General features: G+C 42.3%; 1 long non-coding RNA gene across 4 annotated transcripts; it reads right to left on the reverse strand.

Moving 5' to 3' along the window:
• LOC148164879 (uncharacterized) lies at window positions 1-24,924 on the reverse strand. 4 transcript variants are annotated; one of them, XR_015767781.1, is made up of 6 exons: window positions 24,626-24,924; window positions 23,129-23,229; window positions 7,866-8,042; window positions 7,385-7,553; window positions 795-932; window positions 1-177 (listed from the first exon to the last, which is right to left on the reverse strand). It is a non-coding gene; the product is annotated as an uncharacterized LOC148164879 (long non-coding RNA). The 4 variants fall into 4 exon arrangements; XR_015767783.1 differs by lacking the exons at window positions 1-177; window positions 795-932; window positions 7,385-7,553 and having other exon boundaries at window positions 7,621-8,042; window positions 24,747-24,924; XR_015767780.1 differs by lacking the exons at window positions 1-177; window positions 795-932; window positions 7,385-7,553 and having other exon boundaries at window positions 7,621-8,042.

The following is a 24,924-nucleotide window of genomic DNA, read 5'->3' on the forward strand; positions in this document are numbered from 1 at the left end:
ACGGGGCATTTTTCCCGGGCAGTGTGCCTCATTCCACACAGTGAATGCAGAGGCAGTTTATTGAAACAAGTCTGCACAGGAAGGGATGTTTGTGGGCTGGCGATGTCCAGTGCCCCATCCTAGAAGGGCATACAGCAAGAATGGCTGAGGCTGCTACTCCCTGGAGCGTCCTGTTATCTACAACATAGTACAAAGTAGAAAGTTAGGACCCTGCTCTGTAGAAATGCATATAACCCACTGCTACATTTCCAGCCCATCTGGAGAACTGGGACCAATGAGTATTCCATCTTTATCCTCTCTAGTCCCCAAGAATAACACATCAAAGAGCATGTTTGCATCCCTGCAACAGATAACAGCACTGCCATAAGCTTCAGGGTCCACACATGCTACAGATAGAATGAATTAATAAGTTCACATATTTATAAAATATGAATTAACCTAAGAAATACATAACTCCAAGTAAAATTTCTGCTTTTTAAAACTGAGCAGAGATAGACACTTTGAAAAATGAAAGGCTAGTACATTTTCATTATATAGTATCACCAAATTGGCATTTAACCCAAGAAACACATCACTCAGATATACAGATATTGACACAACAGAAGCCTCAGGTTATTTTAGGGGTGTGGGGCAGGGGGAATCCGGACAACTGACTTTTTAAATTATATTTGATTATTTGGCTTTTTTTTTTGCAACAATAGAAAAGCAAGTAATACGATCAGTAAGAATTCTAGAGGCTCTAGTGCATTTATATAAGCACAGTAAATTACTCATAAAGACCACGGAGTATTTACCTTTGTCTTGTGTATGATATGCCATGTCTGTGTGGAACCTGGTTCGCTTTGATGATACAGAGCTATTCTCTCTGAAACCCTGCCTTCTCTAGCTCAGCTCTGTGTTGGGAGCTTCCCTTAATAGCCGAACTGGTTTTCCTGGAAAGAAGAAAAAGAAAGCAGTGTGAGAAATGTATGTGTTACACTTCTTCCTTTTCCATAATACTGTGGTGATCATTTACATTCATATTCAAAGGTGTAAAGATCCATACATCAGCTTTGTAAACAAGTGGTAAAAACGTAAAGCAGTATCCTATATTAACAATACCGGAGCAAAGAAAAAAATTGCCAGTCTACTCTACAAGGACGTAATATAATGAAAATCAACCTTCTTTCTCCTCATGTCCTTGATCCTGAAACAGTACCTGTATCTGCAAGAATGTTGTAAGCATGTGGATTATTTATTAATGGGTTTGGGGATATTTTGTTGCTGAATAGGCTTGAGGGGGGCTATGTATTAGCTATGAGATATTTCCAAACATTATTATGGACACACCATTAGAAAAGAGAGAAACTTTGTAGCTTAATGTTCTACTTCCTTCTAAAGAATTTTCCAATCAGAACCTGAAATAATACTATATTATTATATATAATACATACATATAAATATAAAGTATATATAAATATACACACACGCACACACACACACACACACACACACACACGCACAGAAGATCTATGACCACAATAGAAAAAATAAGATTTTAAAAAGAAGAAAGTATTAGCATCACCTCCAGGTAAAGAAATATGTGAGCTGAGATGGAAGGCCTTTATATGTAAAGCCAAGAATACTTATTTCCATATTGCAAAATGTGTTGAGTTTTGCAGAGATAATAGCATTGGCTGAAAAATGTTAATTTCAATAAATCTCCCAGAAACTCCCTGAGCTGAAATTTCTCCCTCTAGTTCGGGATGGTCTGTAGAGCAGACCAAGGAGCTGGCTCCTACCTTCCTCTCCTGTTCTCTAGCCTTTTCTGAATGCTCCCAGGTAAACTAGAAAATTTCCTTTTGGCATCCAGAAGGACCCAATGTTACCCTCAGTGGAAACTCCTTAAGGACCCCTGAGGGCAGCCACAGCCTCGAACAACCAGCCAGAGATCCACCCAGAATCAGGTTTGAGAGCTCCGTCACAACTGGGGCCACCCAGTCTCTTGGCAAGGCCCACCTGGGCAGACACTCAAGCGATGCACCCCCACACAGAGCCACCAAGAGAAGGGAAGAGGTTCTTCCTGCTCCACACTCCTCTAACATTCACATGGATCTGAGCCAATTCCATTCTTCCCACTAGCACTCTTGGGGAAAACGTGTTGAGAACAGAATAAAACAGCAGCGCACACAAAGAGGACAGACTGAAACAGTGTGTGGTATTGGTACTTGCCAGAACCCTTATTACTGAAACTTCTTCCCTTTCCTGTTCCTTCACAGCATAAAGAATTACATTGCTGAATTCCAAGCTGTGATCCTGAAGGATATGTTGCATATAAAGCTTATATGAGAACAGGGAGGAAGGGAGATGGCCAATGTATAAAAACTACCTTGAAAAAATAAATAAAAACTCCCTTTTTTAGAAATTTCTATTGTACTAAGGGCTCTGCGTGCATTATCTCTAGAAGTTTCTATGATCATTCCATTCTACAGAGGATGAAACTGAAGCTCAGTGACATTAAGTAACTTGCCCAATATTACATAGCTGGTAATACCTGAGTTAGGTTTGAACCCAGATTTTTAAGACCCCATGCTTTTAATCACTAAACCAAACCATACTGCTTATCTTTACAGATTAGGCAAATGTGGACAGTATGAAAAAGAACCCATTTATTGATTTAACAAGCAAGACTTTTTATTAAAATACATGACAAGCTTATCAATAGTGCTTGAAGGAAAACATTATGAAGGCATAAAGAACTGTTAGTTTTTTATATTGTACACACACACAAACATATACACTGTGGTTAAATTAATGGAACAGTGCAAATACAGGAAGGCGGAAAGGGGAGAAAGGCTGTATCATGTGATCAAATGATCTGATTCTGTGGTCGTTAGGGTTTTCCTCCAGTCATATGACAAGAACCTACATGGTTAACACCAGGGCCTATGAAGAGCAAGGTTGCTGCCTCCTTCTGTGGGTTAGTCAAAGAAAAATACTAAGTGCAATATAGTTTCCTGACGGGATCCTGGAACAGAAAAATGACACGAATGCAAAAGCTAGTGGAATCTGAGTTTAGTTAGAAGTAATGTACCAGTGTCAATTCCTTGGTTTTGACAAATGCCCCATGGTTATTTAAAATAGTAACATTAGGACAAACCGGGTGAAGGGAACACAAGAACATCATACTATCTTTGGAATGCTTCTGTTAATCTAAAATTACTTCAAAATAAAAAAATTGTTTAAAAAGCTAAGTAAAATTTAAATGTAAAAATAAGAGAGAAAGAGAAAGCACAATGCTAGAGGCCAGGAAATCATTTTTTCTTATCATACCCAAACAGAAAAACCACGCAGGATAATTTTGCAAATGTTACTAGTATGGTCACAGATGCAAAATTATTGGCTGTATATTTAAATAGAGAGAAAAATGATTCTCAAAGATTAGAAATATGCATCAGTTAAGCCAAAATCTTGCTTTGTCTGAGAACTTTCTGGTGAGCTTACCTTCTTGTTAGTACTTCGATAAGAGAGATTCTCTTTACTGGAGTAAGTATTAAAAGATTCTGCTACTAGATACAAAAGAAGATTTGAAGAAAATTGCAAAAAGGGCGCCTGGGTGGCTCACTTGGTTAAGCGTCTGCCTTCGTCTCAGGTCATGATCCTGGAGTCCCACATCGGGTTCCCTGCTCAGCAGGGAGTCTGCTTCTCCCTCTGACCCTCCCCCCTCTCATGTGCTCTCTCTCTCATTCTCTCTCTCTTTTTCAAATAAATAAATAAATAAATAAATCTTAAAAAAAAAAGAAAATTGCAAAAAAATACCATGTTCTTGGTCAAAGACTTAACATCCTAAAATTCAATTCTCCCTATGGCAATCTGTAAACTTGACATGTTTCCAACAAAAAAGTTAACTATTTTTGTGGGGAAACTGGATAAGCTGGTTTCAATGACCATAAGCAAGCAAGAATAGTCATGAAAATCTGGGGGGGAAAGAGTAATAGGAGAGAGCGCGAGAACAACCCAGATTTTAAAATACATTATAATACTTGACTGACTGAGCCGCCCAGGTGCCCCTAAAAGTACAGTTTTAAAAAACAAAGTGGTATTGGTGCACAACAGGTCAAAATGATCAATGAAACAGAATGTTCATAAAAGACCTAAATTCTTGGGGTGACTGGGTTGCTCAGTCAGTTAAGTGTCTGCCTTCAGCTCAGGTCACGATCTCGGGGTCCTGGGGTGGAGCCCCATGTCTGACTCCCTGCTCAGTAGGGAGTCTTCTTCTCCCTCTCCCTCTGCTCCTCCCCTGCTGTGCTCACCTGCTCTCTCTTGCTCGCTCACTCTCTCTCAAATAAATAAATAAAATCTTTAAAAAAAACGGGGGGGCGGGAGGCACCTGGGTGGCTCAGTCTGTTAACCCTCTGCCTTCTGCTCGGGTCATGATCTCAGGATCCCGGGATCAAGGCCCATGTGGGGCTCCCTGCTCAGTGAGGAGCCTGCTTCTCCCTCTCCCTCTGCTCCTCTCCTGCTCGTGTTCTCTCTCTCTTTCTCTCTCAAATAAATACAATCTTTAAAAAAGAAAAAGACCTAAATTCTTTTCAAAACATTATTGACTTTTTTCAAAACTAACACTAACTTTTCAAAACATTAATGAAAAGATATATCATTCAATAAATGGCACTGAGGCAAGCAGGTAGCTGTGTGGAAAATGTTAGTAAGGCTGATCTTGTCCCTTGTACCCGCCAACAAAAATAAATTCCCAGATGTATCAAATATGAATTAATAGGCAAATAGGTGAAAACCTGGAAGGATTTTTTTTTTAAATAACCTATTTTGGAAAAAGCCTCTTGTATAAAATAAGACTTTTAAGTCATAAAAGATAAAGACCTGATATTTGACTACATAAAAATAAAAATTTTCTGCATAAGGTAGGGAGTGAGGGGACGAAATGAAATATAACACAAACGGAAAACTGGTAAGTATGTGGGGGATTCATATCTCAGAAAAAAACCCCAGCATTATTAATATATAAAGATCTATAAGAAATCAATAAAAGAATAAAACACAATAGAAAAGTGGACAAAGGATGTGAAGATACAGTTCACAGAATAAGAAATACAAACAGCTCTTTAAACTTAAGCTAAGATGTTCATACTTACCAACAAGGTAGGTATACATTAAACTACACGAAGGCACTACTTCACCTTCCAAACTGGCCAAGATCCAGACATTTGACATCACACTGTGTTACCAAGGATGTGAGCACACAGGCACTCTCCTATACGACTGGCATGAGTATACATTGGTATGATTAGTTATGGGAAGCAAGCAAACACGATTTCAAACAAAACCACCAGTGCTCAGACCTTCCAACCTAGCAATTCCAATTCTAGTGATTTGCCCTCCAGGCACACTCTCACCCTTGCAAAATCTCACAACTACAAGAATATTAATAGCCACATTGTTGTTGGTAGCAAAATACTAGAAATTACCTAAATACCCATTAATAGAGGACAGGTAAAATAAACTAGGTAACACCCATGTAATGGAATACTATGCCACAGATGTTCTCTAGGGGCTGAGAGGGAAAGTCCTCCAGAATCTACTGAGTGAAAAAAAGAAACAATGAATAACATGCCATCATGAGGGGTGGGTGTTTATACATGGATATAGGGGGACAGTTGGCTGAGGGTACAAATGTAGGAGGAGACTTTGTGACAGAACTTTGTAGGTTTTCTCTGCTGGCCTCGCTAATTATTTTATAATGAACATTAATTCCATTTTAAATAAGGAAAATAAACAAAGTTATTTTATAAGAAACTCAATCAAATGCACTGGGACTACTCAAACGCATTTCTGAGAAGAAAGTGAAAACAAATAAAACCACCTGGTTTTTGAGGCCCCTCTCCCTGATCCTGAGCAGTCCCCACCCTCTCCCTAGGAAAACAATGTAGTGTTAAACCCTCAAAGCCTCCCAGCTCTGTTGTTAAGGTAATTGTGTTTACTCTTTTCCAAACAAAGTAATTTGAATCAGAAAAGTAAATGTGCTCAGTCTTCAAGCTCTTTGATGTCATCTTCCTCCTTGCTCTAGAGTGCGACACCGCCCACAGCAAGGCTGCCCAGAGCATGACACACAAATTCTAGAAGCATTGCCATAGCTACACCATTTTGCTCGTGATAATGATGTAAACCAAATAAAACATAAAGAAAATCAAATTTGAAATAAAATAATAGGCCCCAAAAAACACAAGCCGTGGGTTTTTTCTGCCCTTTGAACACTTGTGGAGATGATGAAACTTTGGAGTATTTTTAAATTTCAGAACAATTTTTAAGGTCACAGAGTCCCAGAGACAAGGCTATTTTCTTGCCTGAAAATAACATCTGATCCAGGCAAATGGTATGTTTGAAACATTAAGAGCCAGCATCAGTACCTCCTGAGCCTATCAGTTGCTTTCCCTCTAGATGACCCTTGTTAAACATCACACCAGCTCTACATGTGATTTTAGGATTTTAGGTTTCTAAGACTCTGAAGCTGGTGGCTGTTTAGTCATGCAGGCTGGATCTATGCAGGCAAAGGACAGAGCCATCCATGCTGTATTAGATGAACTTTCTGAGTCATCCAAATACAATCCTCTAATCTATGAGACACCTACTGTCTCCTCCACCTCAAAGCACCCAGCTATCGGTCCACTCTGCTCACTTTGTGGAATCCTGGGTCTACTCGCCTGGAGCTCCAGTTTCTTTTAACTGTTCCCCCCTTTTTAACACTCCTTTTCCTTGTAAAAACAAATTTGAAGTTGGAAGGTATTTAAGAAGAAAAAAAATAGGAAAAGATTCAAAAGAAATCTGCTAGAATATCCTTTGCTCATTTAACATCCTAAGGTTAAGCTTCTCCAATGGCATTTAAATCCTTGGGTTTGGGTTGGTTTTTTTGCTTTTTTTTTTTTCATTACTTTATGTACTTGCAATAAAAACATTCTTTAGACTTTAGAAATTCCTAAAAAAAACAAGAACAAAAGAGTGTTCCTTCTTTTCAGCTCTCCACCCAAATGTTACCATTATAAATCAAGGTAAGAAAGTAAATTAACTGCTGGCATTTAAATGTTTGCTGTCCCAAATATTTATTCCTTTCCACTCCCCTAAATTTGTTTCATACAAAACAATACTCATAAAAACAATAAATATTCATTCTTTATCTACTAAAATTTTTAAGATCAAAGTACTGTGCGGCCCAAATCCTCAATAGCAAAAAAGTAACATTGTTCAGCAGGAAACCTTCAACTTCCCAATAGCAACCTGACCAAGTGTGGTTCCCATTTATCTCAAAGTGCTGCAGTGCTAGGTATAGACATAATAATATGATTACAAATCCATATTTGCATATACACTTTGCAAATAGAGTTTCACTTACCCTTTAAATGCACACTGTGCATTGTTGCACACACCCCACCAAGCTGTCTTTCTGTGTTTACATGTTTGCTTCCCACTGCTAGAATGTACACTCTAGGGAGGAAGTCAGTCTCTTCTACCTCTGTAGCCTCAGGGCTGGTTATGCCTCCTGGTGGGGTGGCTGCGGAGTCCTTCACAGAAGAGGTGACATAACCTGAGTATTTTTTTTTTTAAGATTTTATTTATTTATTTGACAGAGAGAGAGACAGTGAGAGAAGGAACACAAGCAGGGGGAGTGGGAGAGGGAGAAGCAGGCTTTCCGTGGAGCTGGGAGCACGATGCGGGGCTCAATCCCAGGACCCTGGGATCATGACCTGAGCCAAAGGCCGATGCTTAACGACTGAGCCACCCAGGTGCCCCAACAACCTGAGTCTTGAAGAACATTCAAGCACAGGGAAACCACATGACCCAAGGTCTAGAAAACTGAACGGAGTTCGGAATACCTGGAGCCTACAGTATGAACTTGGGCCATATGGCGTAAGACTGCTGTGTGGGAAAAGAAAGCCTGAGGGAGAGTCCACGATGGAGCACAGGGACTTTTTAGTCCCCCGCTGTAAGCAACAGGCGGTGTTCATTGAACATGTTTTCCTCTTGAAAATCTTTATCTTTATTCATGTTAACTGGAAAAAAAAAAAAACATTTCATTGTTAAGAAAAACCAAGTAGTAAAAAAGTACGTAGAATAAAAAGCAAATGATTCCGCCCCATTCCATAGAGGTAACATTTTAGTGTTTATCATAAACTTGGACTTTTCACTGAAGTGTGTTTTAAGTAAAAAAGTGTCATGATCAGATTTTGTACCCAAAAAATCACTTTGGGTAGAAGGTAGTGTAACTGAAGGCAGGAAGACTCCCCAAGTGACCAGGACAGTTCTTTCAAAGAGGATGACAGCCAGCACCAGGGTAGAGACAAGAGCACGCAGGTCCTCATCATTTGCAAGGGTGACTGAGAGCGGGGAGTCAAGGTAACACTTTGATTCTGGCTTCATTTAATGAGTTTGGGAACACAGGTGTGCCTGGATACCTCCAGAAATCTGAGGAATTATACATTTTACAACAGAACACAGACTACAAGTCAAGATATAATGCCAAAGGTTAATTAAAATTAACTAAAAAGGGGCACCTGGGTGGCTCAGTCGTTAAGCATCGGCCTTCTGCTCAGGTCATGATCCCAGGGTCCTGGGATCAAGTCCTCCATCGGGCTCCCTGCTCCACGGGAAGCCTGCTTCTCCCTCCCCCACTCCCCCTGCTTGTGTTCCCTCTCTTGCTGTCTCTCTCTGTCAAATAAATAAATAGATAAATAGATAAATAGATAAATAAATAAATAAATAAAATCTTTAAAAAAAAATGAGTTTGGGAATACAAAAGAAACGTGGGTTTGTGGGAGGAAAGTAGGAGTACAATTTTGGACCTGATGAGTTTGATGTGGCCATGGGCCAGCCAGGAAAGGATGTTCTGGATCTGGGGCTGAGGACAGAGATAAGGAGTAAATTTTGTGTGCTAGTGAGATCGCTCAGGGAGAACCAGAGGAAGGCCCATATTTAAGAAACAAGCAGAGATGCGGGCCTTTATAAGAAGATGGAAAAGGAGCAGACCTAGAAGGGGAAGAAAGGGGGCTAGAGTCCTAGTCAGTAAGGCAGGACAGAACTTCAAGAAGGATCAGCAGTGTCAAAGGTGGTGGAGGGAACAAGTAATTTGACTCAAGTGAAAACAAGCTTTGTCCTCAGTGGTCATCAGCTGAACTGGAATGGGTTCAGCACATCAGTTATATATATTATTAGGAAAGGACAGGAAGGAAATATGATACAATTTCAACAGCAATTATTTCTGGGCATTGAGATTATGGGTGACTGTTACTTCCTTCTGTTCCTAGAAAAGAGCTGAGGGGTCAAGGGAAGAAGAAGAAGGTGCAATATTCCAAAAGGAAAACATTTAAAAAATTATACGGATGAAACAAAATTGTTTAACATGTTCAAACATTTACAGTCCCAAGGGGAGATACCAGCTTTATAGGGAAGATGGCATAAAATAACATTGCTGCTACATATTACTGCTTGCTGTTGTGTGAAGGTGCCATGGGACGCATAGTGGGAAACTCTCTGCTTTCCCCAGAGACCCCACAAAGCCAGCTCAGGAACCCATAGCAGCATGTTCCCCAAACTTCAGCCATTTATGTCCATGACTTTTGTCAAATCCCTTTACCACCATCCTATTATTTGATAAACATTGTCTTTAAACCAACTCACTTTTTAAATTTAAATGGATCTATTTATTTCACAACAGTAAATGGAAAATCATTATTAGAGTAAATGGAAGGTAACTGAACAATAAGTACAATGAAAACAAAACCACTGCCAGTAAGTCTGGCAAGATGATTTCAACAACCCAAAGTTTCCAGCCTGAGGCCTAAACTAGCTCGCTGGTGGAAAAGCAGCTCTGTAAGCACTAGAAGTAGTTAAAGCCCTACTGGTATTGTTTTAGTTTGGATTTCTCCAGAAGCAAACCCTCTAACAAGAATTCAGTTGCAAGCAGTTTACTTCAAAAGGTGAAGGAAACATTAGAACACAAATAAGGGAGCTGAGAAGTGAGATAAAAAGGGAAGGAAGCCAATAAATTATGTGTTATCAAGTCAGCAATCACTCTGGGCAACTGAAGCTTAATTCCTCTGGGGAAACGCTGGGAGCCAGTGCAGAAGACACCACAGAGCTCGCCCACACAAAATGAGAGAGCTGGGGTATTGATACACCAACCACTGTTGAAGGCTGATCCTGGGGACGTTAATTCCTCAGCAATCCTGGGCTACTTTGTGGGCATCACAGCAGGCCCCAGAGGAAAGAGAAGACTTCAGGCAAAGAACACCAATGCTGCAGTTTTAAGTCTGGCAGGGGCACACTGACTTGATAAAGGTAAAGAGATATGGGTGGGGCCCCACAGATGCTGCTAGATACTAGACTGAGATTGAAAGCGAATAGAAAAGGAAATTGCTTTCTCCTTATTTGAGTCAAGGGAATTTATTCTGGGCCTGTCAGTCACTCAAAATCCTCTCCCATACAACCAAGCTAAGGCTCCAGCACCCTGGGAAACTTTCAGATACCCTGGAAGGCCCAAAGCAGCACAGGAGGGATGGAGTCTAACCCCACAACTGTCCTGAGGGGTCTGGCTGAATCTCATCCAAACCAGGCCATTGAAAAACAGATCTTTTAAAATATTTTAAAATTTAAGTGTACTTTCCTCCCTGTCAGTTTGAAATAGCCTCATCATATCTCCTTGCCCAACAGAGTCATCAAAGATTCTTCCCTATGGAAGAAAGCCATTAGAATGAAATTGACCACCTAGACAAATGAGAATATGAATGGTCATTTTAAAAAGGAATTTTTACTCTTATAAAAGAATCATCAAATTCCTCCAGGTAATAGCTTCCTTGATTCACTTAAAATATGGTTTATTTACAAATACCAAACTATCCACCCACCCATAGCTCACAACAATTATAATGGATAAGTATAGAGGTACAGAGTACTACCAAACTGTGTGTGGGTATTTCTTTTAGATATTCTTTCATTCAACAAATGTTTATTGGACTATATATGAGAAACTATTCTAGGTGCATTGAGATATAGCAGTGAAGGAAACACAAAATTCCCTTCCCTTCAGGGACCTATATTCTCATGGGGAAGACAGCCGAGACATAAATAATAGGTATGGGATGTCAGCTGGCAAGAAGTGCTACGACTAAAGCAGGAGAGGAGGATAGGGAGTACCAATGGCTGCGGAGGGGCTATCATTTTAAAGGGGGTGATCAGAGAAGACCTTCCTGACAAGGGATATTTGGAAAGACCAAGAGAAGACGAGAGAGTAAGCCATGCAAAGAACTACAGAAAGATTACTACAGCGAGAGGAAATAGCCTGTGTAAAGATCCTGGGGCAGAGGCATGCCTGAGATCTGAGAAACAGCAAGGAAAATGGTGAGGCTGATGTAGAGCAAGCAAGAGGAAAAGCAAGAGTGAGACCAGAAAGTCAAGGGTGAGTGCAGACTGTACAGAATCCTGTAGGCCATTGTGCAATGGTAAACTATTGGAGCATTCTGAGCAGAAGAAACACCTGAACTGACTTGGGCTTACGGGGATCACTCTGGCAGTTTTGCAGACAATAGGCAGTTGCGGCAAAGGCACAAGTAGGCAGACCAGTTAGGAGGCTATTGTCAAAATCCAGATGAATGATGGCAGCAGCTTGAACAGGGCTGGTGAGTAGTTGGCTCGGTTAGTTTGCAGGTAAAGGATTTGTAGATAGATTAGATGTGGGGAGTAAGAAAAAGAGAAGGGTTAATGATGGCTGAAAGGTTTTTAGCCTGAGTGGCAGAAGAACAGACCGCCCATTTCCTGAGATAGAGAACACTACAGAGGGACAGACTTGGGGAAGATCAGAAGTTGGATTTCAACACGTTAAGTTTCAGATAACTACTAGACATCCAAATGGAAAGGTCTGTAAGCAGTTGGATATGCAAGTCTGTGTGTCAGGGGCTCAGTCTAGGGTAGAGCTATAACTGTGGGAGCTGTTAGCACCTATGGTGTATTTAAGGGCATGAGGCTGGATGAGGTCATCAAGGGAACAAACAGAAGGGCTAAAAGGCTGAGCCATAGGAGCACTCCGCCAACGAGAAGTCAGGGTGAAGATGGGGAACAAGCAAAGGTGACTGAGGGGTGGCCCAGGAGACCGGGAAAGAACCAGAAGTTGATGATATCCTGGAAGCAAGGGAAGAGAGTGTTCGAAGAAAGAGTAATGAACTGTGACAAATGCTGATGATGAGTCAAATAAAGAGACTGAGAACTGACCACCAGATTTAGCAGTTTGGGTGGAGAGCTAGGACCAAAAGCCGGTCCGGAGAATGTTCAAGAAAAAATAAGAGAAGAGGAGTATATTTATATCTGCTACCTTCTTTGTGTTGGTGATTTTAGCATTGTTTGGAACCTGATATCTGATTTTTTAAAGATTTTATTTATTGGCGAACAAGTGAGCCCGAGTGGGGGGAGGGGCAGAGGCAGAGGGAGAAGCAGGCTCCCCGCGGAGCAGGGAGCCCGATGCGGGGCTCCATCCCAGGACCCTGGGATCACGACCTGAGCCCAAGGCAGACACCTAACGACTGAGCCCCCCAGGGACCCCTCTGATTTTTATCCCTGACAAAATAACATATAATTGAATATTAGTTCTGTTTAATTGATTAACTGATTAATTCAGGTTTAAAAAAAAGTTTTTTTTCTTTTGCCTAAGATATGTAATCATTGGTTTAATTTCTGCTTTACTTTTTACCTGAACAAAATATTGGCTACAAACTATAATACGTGTAGAATATATGATGAATATTCTGCATATGTCGTCTCTGTAGTGACTTGTAATACATAAGTCAGTAAGCTTCTCCTTTTCTCTTTTCCCTCTGGTGAGGCACCAATGATCTGGAAGGTAGGAAAAAGGAGATAGTAGAAGAAAAAGAGGAGCAAGCAATACTTCTGATTTATCTCCAACCTGACGATGGAATTGGTTCCATTGAAATCCCGTATGGACATAATGAACACAAAGTCACATTCATCAGTGTTCTCAGTGAGGCTGAGAACAACATAATTATTGACTCATGTACAATGTGAATTGAGTTACCAAAATAATAAGAGAAGTTGCTCTTCTTTCCTTTTAAATTAAATCTTGTGGCATGCTGCTCTGAATACAATCCTGAATTTTTAACTATATAAATTAGTTATAATGTCTGCAGCACAATTTTTATTTGATTGTAAATTCCTCTTTCATCTTACCGAGACTAGAAGAAACTGAGGAAATAGGATATCACTCACCCTCATGCATAACCAGAAGTGAGGGTAGTTTTATCCAAAGGATCATAGTCTTAGGCTAGAAATACAATTATTGTTGTTTTATTTATTTTTCATCTCCTTTTTTCCCCCTTCAGTAAAAAAGGAACAGAAAAGAGACAGTACAGCTGAAATAGAGTTATTTCCATGAACTGTCTCTTCCATAGTGCTGGAAACCCTCAGATAACAGTCTTGTATTCAAATGTGAGAGGCAGAAAATGTAATTTACTTGAAGCATTACGTGAAACAGAATAGGTTTTTTTTTTAATCAACCATAGTAAGTGGAATACTCACAGTACATACTGTACAATGTCCATTTGATTTTCAACCTTCTTTTTCCACTTTTAGTAATAAAAAAATCGATACAATGACTGATTATCATTTAAAAATCATTTTTGCTGTTACTGTTGTTGGACTTATGAATATAATTATTTATAAGAATTAGTTCTTGCCTGGAAAACAAGCAAATAAATACCACGTTGGGGGCAGCTGGGTGGCTCAGTCGTCTCCCTCTCCCACTCCCCCTGCTTGTGTTCCTGCTCTCCTCTCTCCCTCTCTCTCTCTCTCTAATAAATAAATAAAATCTTTAATAAATATATAAATAAATACCACCTTGGTTTACAAGTGAAGGGGAGAGGCTAAAGAAAATAGTTATTAAATAAAATTCCTCCCCTGCTTCTTTTTCTCAGATTATAATTTAACTTTTATTATTGTTCTCTGTCCAACTGGCCTTGTCATAGAAATAAATCTTTTTTATTATCTTACTTTTCAGTTCACTTATTATTTCTTACCTACATAGCCGCTATGCAAAGGTGTTTCTTACCTAGGTGAGTCTTTCTAGCAACCAATTCACCACCTTGGGCACCAAATCATCTTTTCCATCAGTTCTTAATTCCCTTCATTTTCAGGGGTCAAACTATGAAATTCTCATAGCTCACCAGTGGAAACAGTTTATCCAGTGATTTCACACCCCACATGCTGCGGGGTCCATGAAGAAAGGGGGACAGATGAAAGGCATCAAGGAGCAAGACAGCCACTCAGAAATGTTTTGCAGTCCACACTTGGGAGTAAATTCTGAATGTTGTTTCCACATTACTGTTTTTATTTCCCTCACAACATGAAATGTCTTTCTGGACTCCCAGGACAGCATTCCAAGAAGTTCTGACACTGAACTAAGAAACTGCCAGACCTGAACCATACTGCAATCCATTCCACAGTCCTCTTCTGGACAATCCTGACCTGCTTATTGATCAGATTGTTCTGGCATGGGCCTTTGTACCCATATTTAAATTGATTAAATTTTCTCCTTCCTGGAAGTCCAGGTTTATCTTCATGTTAAAGGCAGGGAGACAGAGAAAAGACAAGAACGTCAACTATTTCACAATAAGGGGAAAAAACATCAGACTACATCCCGTCTGTATTTTTTAACACTTCCCATAAGAGAAATCCAGGAAATGCTTTTTTTTTTCTACATTGAGTACAATTTTGTGCTACAGCCAGAAGCCCCTCTTGTTTGCTGTATTCAACTGTATGTATACAGTGGACTGGATCAGACAGAGCCCAGAGGAATGCGAAAAGCCCAGCAGGCATGTGCCAGAGGCAGGCACATATCCACTATATTGCTCTCCTGTGTTTCTACACCCACCAAAGATCCTCACATTCCCAAGTCTCTGGGACGCAGCTGTCTCTGGAAATCACCCATCGCTTCCTCCTCAGTTTACCTCCTGCGGCTCCTCCCAGCAAAAAACATCCACGTCTGTAGCAACCAAGACCTCTTCCGAGGTTTGCTGAGACCACAGACATCATTTCATCTATGACACCGAAAAACAATTTACAATACACATATTTCACTGAATTTACTTGGTTGGGGTTCCAATTCAGCATTTCAATAGCCAACCCAATACCATGAGTTCCATTTCTGCCCTTCCTATAAAGTACATTTTTAGCACATTTTCTGGAAAGGCATATTTTAATCTGACAAGTTCTTCAGATGGAAAAATTAAATCACAGAAACCTTAAGGGACACATCCAAAGCAGCCAGTAAGAAAAGAACAACCTAGGAGTGCCTGGGTGGCTCAGTCAGTTAAGCGTCTGCCTTCGATCAGGCCATGATCCCAGGGTCCTGGGATCGAGCCCTGCATTGGGCTCCCTGCTCAGCGGGGAGCCTGCTTCTCCCTCTCCCATTCCCCCTGCTTGTGTTCCCTGTCTTGCTGTGTCTCTCTCTGTTGAATAAATAAAATCTTTTAAAAAAAAGAAAGAAAGAAAGAAAAGAACAATCTAACAGCATATAACATTTCACCAGAAATGTAGCTGAAAAAGTTATTTTAAAATAAGTTCATTCTCTGGGGGAACTTCCAGGGTAATTGAAATTTTCTGTATTTTGATTGGAGTGATTGTTTCACAGGTGTATGTATTTATCAAACTTATAATAAAGATGTTCCTACAAAGTACTTGCACATTGCATTCAATACAGTGTTCTTTCAGTGAATGGAAGTGATACTCATTCTGTAACACATGTAGTGAAATGTTTTAAAAAAATCATTGAATTGTACCCTTGGGACTGTGCATTTCACTGTGTTTAAACTTTGTCTTAAAAGTAAAAAAAAAAAAAAGCCTTTTTTAAAGATTTATTTATTTATTTATTTGAGAGAGATAGAGAGCATGCCTGAGCGTTGGAAGGAGGCGACAAGGCAGAAGGAGAAAAAGAGTCTTAAGCAGACTCCATGCTGAGCACAGAGTCAGATGCGGGGCTCAATCTCACAACTCTGAGATCACCACCTGAACCCAAACCAAGAGTCGGACACTTAACCGACTGCATCACCCAGCCATCCTGAAAGCCCCCGCTTTTTCTTCAAATTGTTATAAAGGGTCAGAGCCCCTTTGTATTAACTTCTGCTTGCCCACTCTTTCAGTCAGCCCTGGGATCATGTCTGCTATGACGCATTGGTTCCAACTCTGCCACCGACGCCTTATCCCCTTATTTTCCTTGGCGATTTATTAATTTCTTGCGGTTGTTGCTGTTACTATTGTTAAAATTTCCTACCACCAGCTCTTTTATTTTTTAAATCTTTTTTTGTCATATTACATTTTAACATTTTTTCATCTTCGTCCTTTAATGTTGACTCATTGCATTTAAATGTTTTTAAAAGCACAAAAATGAAACTAAAAACGACCCAAGGCTCCACCACCCAGAGAAAACTACCGTCAGCATTTTAGTGTCTACCCCTATCTATTCTACATATATTGAATAGATAGCGACTGAGTGACTGCTTTGTGGCAGGAGTTGTTGTAGGTACTTGAATTGTAGCTAACAAGACAGTGCCCTTGCCCTCATAGAGCTTACATGCTAATAAACGCTATGGAGAAGAGGATTTGTTTTTTACTGAGGCAGGATTGTACTTGCTCTTTTATAATCTGCTTTTACCACTTTTTTCTACATAGCACTGATGTCTTTTCTTCCAGCAAATAAAAATAATTATATGATATCATTTCATATCTGCATAGTGCTCCACTATATGGCTTTTTAGAATGTATTTAACAAATCCCCTAGTTTAAATGACCAGACCTTTCCACCCCTATGAACATCTCATTGACAGTCTTTTGAATATATATATATTTTTTAAGAGTGAATTTTTTTAAAGATTTTATCCATTTATTTGTCAGAGAGAGAGTGAGAGAGAGAGAGCACAAGCAGGGGGAGCGGCAGGCAGAGGGAGAGGCAGGCTCCCCGCGGAGCAGGGAGCCCGCTGCCAGGCTCAGTCTTGGGACTCCCAATGTGGGGCTCGATCCCAGGACCCTGGGATCATGACCCGAGCCAAGGGCAGACGCTTAACTGACTGAGCCACCCAGGCATCACATTGAATATATTTTTAGTGATCTCCTTGCTGACAAAATAATTTTAGTTTACTTTCTTTATTGCATCAGGGTTTAAATCCCTGAAATGGGTGAAATGATTTTGCAACTGTAAAGCATCTGCCTAAGCCTAAGATTAATGCCTTATTAAGGTATTTTGGTTGAAAACTCCAGGCAGAAGACAGAGATTTACTACCTGGCCCATGTGTGGTTGAAAAGCAGTTGAGGAAGTATAGCTGAAAATGAAGTCTGGAGTGGGAGTGGGAAATCTCCCTGTTATCTATCTCCTGAGAAACCTATGATCTTAGATGACTTGTAGGGAAGTTTGAGCTTAGCAGTTTGGCCAGGGAGGAGAAAGTCATTCAAGAAGATATGCTTCAGGAAATCTTCAACTTCTGTATTTCCTAAAGTTCAATGGTAAATCCACTATCTAGAATGTGAAAATATACTCAAAGAAACAATTCACTTGAACCCTTGAACCACAACTATTTGTTGAGCTATTATATGCAAAGCACTATTATAAGGTACTTAGAGTGATGATTACAATCTCCAGCTAGTTCAGACTTATTTCACTCTCCAATAAAGTTGAAAATCTGTATTTGCCATGAAAAATGGCATATAACAACATATTGTTATAATAGTCTTTGATGCATTTTTCATCAACTACCATTTTAAAAGACTTGTGCAAGGTACTATTGTAGCAAGGGGGCTACCAAGATGAATCAGACAAACTCACACCATTAAAGAGTTGACTGAGGGGCGCCTGGGTGGCTCAGTCATTAGGCGTCTGCCTTCAGCTCGGGTCATGATCCCAGGGTCCTGGGATCAAGCCCCACATTGGCCTCCCTGCTCAGCAGGAGACTGCTTCTCTCTCTCCTACTCCCCCTGCTTGTGTTCCCTCTCTCGCTGTCTCTCTCTGTCAAATAAATAAATAAAATCTTTAAAATAAATAAATAAATAAAAGCGTTGACCGAATACAGTAGCCCTTAGCCACATGTGCTGCTGAGGCCTCAAAATGTGGCTGGTCTGAACTGACAGTGTTGTAAGTAAACAACACACCAAACTTCAAAAAGTTAATATAAAATAATGTGAAATCTTTCATTAATAAGTTTCTATAGTGATTACATGTTAAAATGGTAACATTTTGGATATTCAGGTTAAATAAATATATTATTAAAATTAATTTAACTTTTCTCTTTCTAGCTTCTTAATTTAAAATTACCTATGTGACTTGGACTGTATTTCTATTGGCAATGCTGATCTACACAGCTATAGTTACTACCTACTCAGTGCACCAGGTGGTTTTATATCAAATATATGTAGTCTTCCATAAAGGAAGTATTACAGATAAGGAAACCAAGAGTTCAAAAGCTGTATTAATTCATTTTTCGACATGTATCTAGTATATTTTCTGTGCACCAAGGAATGTTGTAGGCAGTGGGGATATAAGAAAACAAAGTGCCCGCTCTCATGGAATTTATGTTCTAGTGGGAGAGGAAGGTAAAAAATAAATAAGTATAAAAAAACATGTCAGGGGGCGCCTGGGTGGCTCAGTTGGTTGGGCGACTGCCTTCGGCTCAGGTCATGATCCTGGAGTCCCAGGATCGAGTCCCACATCGGGCTCCCTGCTCAGCAGGGAGTCTGCTTCTCCCTCTGACCCTCCCGCCTCTCATGTACTCTCTCTCTCTCTCTCTCATCCTCACTCTCTCAAAATAAATAATAAATAAATCTTTAAAAAAAAAAAAACATGTCAGGAAGTGACAGGTGAAGAAAGATGAAGCTGTGAAAGAATAGACAGCGCCCAGAATTGGGATGAGGCAGCAGTGAGAAAGAGTTGTCATCTAAGCAGAAACATGAAGAATGAGTCCTGGGAATATCTACGTGGCCAGGAGTTTCTGGGCAGAGTCAACAACAAATAAAGGATTGAGGGTGTGTGTGTGTGTGTGTGTGTGTGTGTGTGTGTGTGCGCACGCGCGCACGCACTTTACACATTGGAGGAACAGCAGGAGAGCCAGGGGCTGGAGAGCAGGTGAAGAGGAAGGAAGCCAGGAGCCAGTCCACATAGCAAGTTGGAAGCCTCCTCCCCACACTAGGAACTGCTCAAGGATGACTTTGACTGCTTTATGAGGCATGGACTGTAGTGGGGTATGCATGGAACCCAGCAAGAGTGGAAGCCAGACACCAGCTGGAGGCTACTTTAGTCGTGCAAGAGAGATCTTACAAGGTCTATGTGACTCAGCCCCTGGAGATTTGCTGTTCCTGCAATACAAAGTAAAATAATCTAAAAATTATTCAGAGAATTTGAACAGCAAAGGTCAAATGTCTGGATAATTCAAGCCTCAAAATATATTTGGGATTCTGTACAGTTATCTGAACTGGCAGTCAAAAAGCATTGTCTAACTTCATAGCATAGTCATTTATCTCTGCCGCTTGATTTCTGCCAATTTATCCGAAGGGAAGCGGACTTGAGATCTGTAATTAGCAGAGTGGGATTGTAGGACCTTTAAATCAAACTCAGATCAGGCAAATTAGCTTATTTTTGCCAGAGAAAAGTGTTTAGTTGAGCCAGATGACAATTTTGTAGCCTAAACTATTTGCATTGGCTCTGCCTACCTTCTGAATTACTCCCGTAATTGCTAATTCTCAGTTTAAGCATAGCTGCACATGCAAGACAGAGTTAAGAACTAGAAGCTATGTCTTGGATAAGTGTACATGTTAGCCTGGATAACTCTACTCAATGAGTCTGTTTTTATGGACAGAAGCACTTTTAAAAAGAAAGCATCCCCAAGGTCAAATGTTACATAGGCCAGGTCCCTTCTCTTCTGAGAGGTAAATGAAGGTTTAAAGCAGGTACCCAGTTTCAAATGGAAACAAATACAAATCAATCACAAGGACCCCTAAAAGTCATATCATGATAAAAAGGAGGCTCCATCCTGACCCCCCAGGTTGGTTTATTTACTTGGATGGAACTCACTGGAAAATTGTTCAACATGCTTCATTGTGCCCGGGTAGATGTGTTTTCTGAGCTTTTGGATGTTGTTCCTGTCAGTTAGGTACTTTCCTGGAGCACTAAAATGTATAGATTACACTCATTCAAAGACAGACTACCACCACTGTAGCTGAAATTTACACAAATCTGTGCTGTGAGTAACTGGATAAACAACAAGACTAATGACCTTGTTCTGCATTCATCTCCATATGGCTCTGTTGGTACTGCCCTTGCCTTCAGGCAAGAAGGTTGTGGCTTTGGCTTCTCGCCTCAGACCAGGGATTAGACTCTGCACAGAGCCCAGGGCCTCGCTTCTATAGTCCAGGAGGCCTGAGAAGACTACAGAGACCATCCATCTTAAGAGGTGCATTTACCTCAATTCAAGGAACACTTCGTTATCAGATCCACTGAGGAAATAAATTTATAAAAGTAGGAAAAATCCTTTAACCATGCCTCCCCATTCAGAGAGTTTATTTTCTCCCACAGAGGACCCCAGGTTTTCTTTGAGTATTATCAGGCCCTCCCCGCTGCCCCCCAAAACAAGACAAAACCCTCAGTGCCTTGGTCGATGTTCATTTTCCAGCCAAAAATAAATTTCAAAATGGCTGCATCCATAAAGAAGGGTGAAAGGAAGGACTGAAGTTGACAGTGAACTTGATCAGCATTCACTTCTAATCTGGGACATTTGGGGAAAGGTAAATTAAAAATAGAAGGTGCCCCCTAAGTATCCCCTCCCGTTGCTATAGAGTCCACACCATGTGCAAAATATGAGGGTTGCTGCTAGCAGGAGGCAGCCAAAAGAGATGGAGCATCTCAGGAAGACTCTGTACCGGGGCAGTCTTGGGCCACAGTAAAAGGAGACTTGGAACCAGAACCCTGGAAACCACCCCTTACTCCTGCTTTCACCACTTTGTATGCAGGTCTCACTGAAAAGCTTATACTACAAGGTGGAGCCCAGGAAATGACTCCATCAGAGGAGTTACCTTAATTTAGAAAAGATCACGCGGGGAGCCTGAGTGGTTCAGTCGTTAAGCGTCTGCCTTCGGCTCAGATCATGATCCCAGCCCCTGGGATCAAGCCCCGCATAGTCCTGGGATGGAGCCCTGCATGGAGCCTGGCATCTGGCTCCGTGCTCGACAGGGAGCCTGCTTCTCCCTCTCCCTCTGCCTGCCTGCCTGCCTACTTGTGCTCTCTCTCTCTCCGTCAAATAAATAGATAAAATCTTAAAAAAACAAACAAACAAACAAACAGAAAGGATCACGCATGAAGCACCCTCAGCTAAATGCCCTAAGTGCTACACATGCCGCGGCCCTGTCACTTCACACCCAGCCCTGGCCATAACCTTCATTGCCTTATAAACTTGAGATGCCTCAGTCTGAGATATGTAATCACATTCTATTCTGAAACATAAATTCGGATGGTATTTACACACTCCCAAGAAACACTTCTTACACACCTTAGTCACCCTGCCCTGTGTTCTTAATGTTGTTGTTGTTTGAGTATTTTATCTATATATACTACATGTTAACCCTTTCATAGGCCCTCAGACTACTAAGGCTGTTCTCAGAGTTATTACAAGCTGTGTCAAATGCCTCACAAAATAATATTCTATTTTCGGTGTCATATGTCTACATTCATTTATCTGTTCATTAAGATCCCACCATAAGGGCGCCTGGGTGGCTCAGTTGGTTAAGCTTGGCTCAGGTCATGATCCCAGGGTCCTGGGATCAAGTCCCACGTCAGGCTCCGCAGGGAGTCTGCTTCTCCCTCTGCCCCTTCCCCCACTCGTTCTCTCAATCTCTCTCTCTCTCAAATAAATAAATAAAATCTTAAAAAAAAAAAAAGAGCCCATCATAAGCACGAGGCAGAGTTAACATTCCCTCTCTCCTTGGAATGTTTTTTTTTCTTATCACACTCTAGGGGTAACAAATGCTGCGATGATTTTGGTGCTTTTGTAACACAACTGTTGCAGATATGGAGATGGTTATAGCATGTGCATGTGTGTGAAATAATCCCCATTTACTCCCATGGTAGAGATTCCTAGTGCCTTAGAAGTTTTGTTTTGCAACTTACAGGTCTCCTGCAGAATCATCTTTGCTTCATGTACTAATAATACCTTACATTTGTACATACTTTCACATGCACTATCTCACTGAATTCTTACAACAATCTTGTCAAGCAGGCCATTATTACACCCATTCTGCAGAAAGGAAGCTGAGTCTGGGAAAGGTTAAATGGCTTGCCTGAGGTCAGCATAGCATGACAGGAGTGGCAGAGCCCACCTCAGACCCAGGATTTCTGACTCTGCATTACACTATTTCAAAGCAATCTCTTCATATGGGTTACTTCTGAAACAACAGAATACTGTATTCCAAAAGGGGCCTTGTGGTTTTCTAAACTATAAAGACAAACTTTCTAGCTAGTTGCCTGTAAGAAAAGATTTCAGATCTCTTGTCATTAAGAGGATTTCAAACCAAAGACACCAGATAGTGAGTGCTTTGATAAATAATATTAACGTTGGTTTTGCAGGATCTAACTTCTGTGGAAGAAAACTATGTAGTGCACCATATCGTGTGTAGCAAAAGAAGCACTATGCACAATGAACACACAGCCGTGTGTCAACATTCTCTTCCAAATGTGGCTACAAAAGAAAGTGTGAAGCATACTGAAATAAGACAATATTTATGGCTCAAGAAATTCGGCTTCACATAACAGTAATTATGAACAAGATATTTTCCCTAATAAAATTACTGCAAGACAAAATCTGGAGGAACTAAGTGTTTCCCTATGTCCTCTTTATTTTATTCCATGTGCTCAAGAATGGTTGCGGGAAAGAAAGGGAGAGAAGAGTAAGAAAGAGCAGAAGGAGAAAGAAAGGCATAGCCAGACGGCCTCTGCTAAGGGTTGGTTTTGCTTTAGAAACTGGAATGTGTCCAGGCTTGATTTTTATTTTCAATTCACATTTCAGATCCAGCTCCCCAAACTCTTTGATCTTTCTCCCTGTCTCCTTACCCGGAAGAGAACCCTTGGCCTTCTCAGCTGGGAGCTGGGAGCACACGTGGAAAGACTGGCTCGGATCCATATTCTTGCCAAATTTAGTCACACAAAGGGGCCTGCAAGGGAAAAAAGAAAGGATGAAAGCTGCAGCCGCCAGGACTTCAAAGGCCATGCCGCCCAGCCGGGCCCTGCGCAGGCGCCGCCCTCCGAAGATATAAGGCGCGGATCGCGCGCGCCGGGCGGCCTCTCTGCGCGGCTGTAAGGCGCGCGTTCCCGGCCCGAGAGCGGCTGAAGGAGAACTAGCTGTGGAAGGAGGGGCCGAAGGGGCGGGCCGCCGAGTCGGTGCTGTGCGCCGGCGGCCGGAGGCCGGTCCCCACGCCAAGTTAAGGTTCCTGAGAAAAGTTTTCAGACAGGAGGGAAAAGAATTTTACTTCCAGCCCATTAGGCGAGCTGTCCTGTGGCCTGCAAATTTATCCCAGGTCGCACATCCATTCTATTCCATTCTGGGGATTCCCCCTTCCAGACGTAGCGCGGGCTCCTCTGCACCGCAGTCGGGGTCCCCGTGGCGGGGGGAGGGAGGGTTGACAGGGGTTCCCGTCGCGGAGCCCAGCCGTGAAGGTGCGTGGCGGAACTCTTAGTGGCCCGTTCTACGCCTCCGAACGCGCCCCTCGTCCCCTCGTTCCTGTCCGCCATCACCCCAGCTTGACTCCTCTCGCTCTGGGAGGCCCCGGGATGGGAACCCTCGCTTCCTGGTTGACAAGAGAATCGGCTGGTCCCAGATGGGCTGGGATGTGGTCTTCCTTCGCGGGCCTTGGAAGGACACAGCCCCCTGGACGGGCGCGCCTCGGGCCCCCAACCCGCGAGCTGCGGACGCCGAGCTCAGCCCGCGCCCGCGCGAGCGCGGGAGAAGCCACCGGAGGGCTGGAGGGGCGGGCGGCCGCGGGGTCTCCGTGGGCGGACCCCTCGAGGCTGTGCAGAGCTGCGGATGCCAACGGGCACCCGCTCCGCGGAAACCCGGCGTCTGCACGCGGCGGAATTTGGGAACAACATTTTCACGGTGCTACGAGTTCAGTTACCCCGGCGAGTAGGGGGTTGAGTTTGTTTGTCTTAGAAAGAGACAAGAAGAGGCGGAAGAACCCCTGGGACACAAACTGCCATTTACCTCGCCCCTCCCTTCTCTTTTCTGCGAAGTCCGTTAAACTGAAGGTGCCCACAGCTTTAGTCTCTGGCGAAGCTGGGGTGGGAAATCGAGGGTGCCGGAGTTCCGTCCGTCTCAGCAATCAACATTATTCGTTTTTCTAGTTCTTCATCCTTGCTCTCTCCTCCAGCATCCTCTTGCGTAGCCCCCGCCACCTCCTTCCTTTGGGATCCCACCAAAGTTGTAGCTGGAGGAGAGTCCAGGCCACACAAAGGGGAAGACCCGGAGTCTGGGCGGCGGGTTAGGACCGAGGGGGCGGAGAGGGCTCTGAAGGGCACCGCGCTTTTCTCTCCTCCCTGTAATTAAGGACTCACTTGAGTGTCTGTAGCCGAGTCGACTTAGCAGCAAAGTCGCCGGAGGGAGGGGTCTCTGTTGGGGGTGGGGGTCATTCTCCTAGTTCCCCACCACACCCGCGGGGGGCTGGGCCCCATTTACCCTGCGGACTGCGAGGCGGGTCTCCGCTCCCCCACCCTCGGTTCCGGCTCGGGGTGGGCGCCTAGTCCCCCACGCGCAGCGCCGGCGACCGCGCCCGGCAATGAGGGAAGTGTTGATATAAAACAAGTCACTGTTCGCTCCCAAACTAAACCCAAACCAACCAAAGCCACCAAGAGGG

Source organism: Eumetopias jubatus, unplaced genomic scaffold (assembly GCF_037043125.1).
Source record: "Eumetopias jubatus isolate StellerSeaLion01/CBP00866 unplaced genomic scaffold, mEumJub1_p1.0 scaffold_2, whole genome shotgun sequence".
NCBI classification, from domain to species: Eukaryota; Metazoa; Chordata; class Mammalia; order Carnivora; family Otariidae; genus Eumetopias; species Eumetopias jubatus.